Genomic DNA, 4968 nt, shown 5'->3' with positions numbered 1-4968 from the left:
CAAGATCAACATAATGATCATCATAGTTGCCATTGCAATCATCATTTATTATGATTAATATGCTATATAAGAACAAAATCATCATAATGAGCATCATAGTTGTAATGGCAACCATCATTTATAATAATTAATATGCTAATCAACATCAAGATCATCATAATGATCATCATAGTTGCAATGGCAAGCATAATTTATTATGATTAATATTTTAATTATGGTCAAAATCATCATAATGATCATCATAGTTGCAATGGCAAGCATAATTTATGATGATTAATATGCTAATTAACATCAAGATCATCATAATGATAATCATAGTTGCAATGGCAAGCATAATTTATTATGATTAATATTTTAATTATGGTCAAAATCATCATAATGATCATCATAGTTGCAATAGCAAGCATAATTTTTTATGATTAATATGCTAATTATGATTAAATAACATCATATTGAGCATCTTGGTCCATAGCAACCATCATTTATTATGAATAACATGCTAATTATTATCAAAATCATCATAATGATTATTACGGTTGCCATAGCAACCATCATTTATTATGATTAATATAATACTTATGATCAAGATTATCACAATGATCATCATAGTTGCCATGGCAACCATCATTTTATTTGATTAATATGCTAAATATGGTCAAAATCATCATAATTATCATCATTGTTGCCCAGGCAACTATCATTTATTATGATTAATATGCTAATTATGATCAAGATCATTATAATGATCATAATAGTTGCCATTGCAACCATCATTTATTATAAATAATATGCTAATTATGATCAAAATCATCATAATGAGCATCATGGTTTCCATTGCGACCGTAATTTATTCTGAATAATATGCTATATATGATCAAGATCATCATAATGATCATCATAGTTACCATTGCAACTAACATTTATTATGATTAATATGCTATTTATGATCAAAATCATCATAATGAGCATCACATGATGCCATTGCAACCATCATTTATTATGATTAATATGCTAATTATGATCAAGATCATGATAATGATCATTATAGTTGTAATGGCAACCATTATTTATTATAAATAATATGCTAATTATGATGAAAATCATCATAATGAGCATCATGGTGGCCATGGCAACCATCATTTATTATGATTAATATGCTAATTATGATCTAGATCATCATAATGATCATCATAGTTGCCATTGCAACCATAATTTATTTTGATTAATATGCTAATTATGATCAAAGTCATCATAATGAGCATCATAATTGCCATTGCAACCATCATTTATTATGATTAATATGCTAGTTATGAACAAGATCATCATAATGAACATCATAGTTGCCATAGCAACCATAATTTTTTATGATTAATATGCTAATTATGATCACAATCATCATAATGAGCATCATGGTTGCAATAGAACCATCATTTATTACGATTAATATGCTAATTTTAATCAAAATAATGATAATGAGCATCATGGTTGTTATATCAACCATCATATATTATAATTAATATGCTAATTATGATCAAGATTATCACAATGATCATCACAGTTGTCATGGCAACCATAATTTATTATCATTAATATGCTTAATATGGTCAAAATCATCATAATGATCATCATAGTTGCCATGGCACCCATCATTTATTATGATTTTTATGCAAATTATGTTAAAAATCATCATAATGATCATCATAGTTGGCATTGCAACCATCATTTATTATGATTAATATGCTAATTATGATCAAAATCATCATAATGAGCATCATGGTTGCCATGGAAACCATCATTTGTTATGATTAATATGCTAATTATGATCAAAATCATCATAATGAGCATCATGGTTGGCATAGCAACCATCATTTATTATGAATAATATGCTAATTATGAACAACATTATCACAATGTTCATCATAAATGCCATGGCAACCATCATTTATGATGATTAATATGCTAAATATGGTTAAAATCATCATAATGATCATCATAGTTGCAATAGCAACCATAATTTATTATGATTAATATGCTAATTATGATCAAGATCATCATAAGGTCATCATAGTTGCCATAACAACCATAATTTATTATGAATAATATGCTAATTATGATCAAAATCATCATAATGAGCATCATGGTTGCCATGGCAACCATCGTTTATTATGATTAATATGGTAATTATGATCAAGATTATCACATTGATCATCATAGTTGCCATGGCAACCATCATTTATTATGATTAATATGCTAAATATGGTCAAAATCATCATAATGATCATCATAGTTGCCATAGCAACCATCATTTACCATGATTAATATGCTAATTATGATCAAGATCATAATAAAGATCATCATAGTTGCCATGGCAACTATCATTTATTATGAATAATATGCTAATTATGATCAAGATCATCATAATGAGCATCATAGTTGCAATGGCAACCATCATTTATTATGATTAATATGCTTATTATAATTAAGATTATCACAATGATCATCATAGTTTTCTTAGCAACCATCATTTATTATGATTAATATGCTAAATATGGTCAAAATCATCATACTGATCATCATAGCTGCTATGGCAACTATAATTTATTATGATTATTATGCTAATTATGATCAAGATCATCATAATGATCATCATAGTTGCCACTGCAACCGTCATTTTTTTTATGATTAATATGCTAAAAAGCGTGTCAAGCGCGTGTTACCAAACATATTATATCTTAATGCCAGATCTCTTTTAAATAAGATAGACGAATTGTCAGTTATTATTAACCAACAAAATGCTGATGTGATTATGGTGACAGAAACCTGGCTGACGGACGCGATGCCCGACGCGGCTCTTCATATTTCTGGTTTTACTATAGTTAGGCGAGATAGGTCAATTCGAAGAGGAGGAGGCGTAGCTATATATATAAGAGAATCACTTCCCTTCAAAATTCGACATGATTTCCATAATCTTGACTATGAATGCCTTTGGATTACCCTCAGACCAAAATGGCTTCCAAGAAAAATTTCTAAATTAGCACTTGCGTGTGTTTATCTACCACCATCAATGAATACCGAAACAATTGAAAGGTTTTATGAATATATTTGCCAGTGTTATGACAGTCTAATTAGTGAGAGTCCAGATACATCAATAACTGTTACTGGGGATTTCAATCCAGAAAGTAATGGGTTTCAGGAACGTGTCCTTAAAAACCATTGTAAGTTAAAACAAGTAGTTAAAACGCCAACCAGAGGGAATGCAATTCTGGACTTGATCCTGACCAATGCCCATTTGTTCTATGAAAGACCAATATCATTGGCACCGATTGGCTTTTCAGATCATTGTGCTATTATATGGAAATCTAAAGAACAAACCCAAAGCAAAAATGAGGTGAAAAAGATCACAGTGAGACCCATCAAAGAAGCAAGGTTGTTTACGTTTGAAGAATGTATCGGACAAGAGACGTGGTCAGCGGTTTATGATGCTCCATGTATTGACACCAAGGTAAACGCTTTTTTATCGATCACTAATGCAATGATTGATAACTGTTTTCCAACCAAAACTGTGAAGGTCCATAAAGATGATAAGCCCTTTATGACTGGGAGGATTAAACAAATGATATCAAATAGAAATAAAATGTACGGATGCGGGAGAATGGACGAGTATAAATCGCTTCGTAATAAAATTGTTAGAGAAATTCGGAAAGCGAAACAAAAGTATTACAGTGAGAAAATCAAACCTGCTCGATGTTCTAATTCGAAGCAGTGGTGGAATAATATTAAAAACATTATTGGGAAGAATAAACAGGATTTTGTCCTAAGTAACCCAGAATCTGATACCCCACTAAATCCAAAAGATACAGCTAATCTAATGAACGAGTACTTTACCAGTCTTACTAGTAATTACCCTGAAGTACATGATAATTGGCTTAATTTTGGAACGGATGAGCAATTACCGAACGTAACTGTAGACAGTGTAGCAAAAAAGTTAAGTAAACTTAACCCGAATAAAGCAAGTGGTCTGTTTGACCCAAATGTGAAGATAATAAAACTTTTTGCGAAATATTTCGCTGAACCGTTAAGCTACATTTTTAATGAGTCATTTACCTCCAGAATATTCCCAGACATTTGGAAAATCTCAAAGGTGTGTGGAATCCCAAAAAGTAAACCTTGTGTCGCGGTGGATCTCTTAAGACCTATCTCATTGACGAGTATTTTATCTAAGGTACAAGAATCCTACGCTACTGAATGGATTTACGAGGATGTCCATGATAAGATCAGTGGTAGTCAATTTGGAGGTTTGCCTGGAACGTCGACAATACATGCGTTGATTTACTTGTTACACAAATGGTATAAAGCAATGGATAGCCCAGGAAAGATTGTTCGTATCATGTTTCTTGACTTCCGGAAGGCATATGATCTGATTGATCATAACTTGTTGTTAGATAATTTCATTAAAATTGGCGTTCGTCCGGCCATGGTTGGCTGGTTTGCATCATACCTAACTAATAGATCACAAGTAACGTCCTTCCAAGGAGAGCAGTCCGACCGTAAAAGAGTCAAGGGTGGTGTCCCACAGGGAAGCAAGTTGGGTCCAATCGCTTTTATAATTAAAATAAACCAACTACCAGCGTCTATTGCATCTAATGATCAGGATCAAACACGGAATGCCGTAGAAGAGCAGGATGCAGCGATGTTTATGGACGACACCACAATATCGGAAGTAATCAATGTGATTGATCATTTAGATGATCAACCAATCGGTAATACCCAGGAAAATGTAGATAAAGTGGTACAATTTGCAACGGACGAAGGAATGGAATTGAATGATAAAAAGTGCATGGAGATGATAATTGACTTCAGGAAAAACGTAACCTCGATAGCCCCAATCCTTATTGGTAGCCATAACGTCTCCCGTACAAAATCATACAAGCTATTGGGGATATGGTTAAGTGACGATCTTAAATGGAA

Source organism: Dendronephthya gigantea, unplaced genomic scaffold, assembly GCF_004324835.1.
Source record: "Dendronephthya gigantea isolate DGI-Jeju-01 unplaced genomic scaffold, DenGig_1.0 000272F, whole genome shotgun sequence".
NCBI lineage: Eukaryota > Metazoa > Cnidaria > Anthozoa > Malacalcyonacea > Nephtheidae > Dendronephthya > Dendronephthya gigantea.
Note: the sequence above shows the minus strand (reverse complement) of the source record.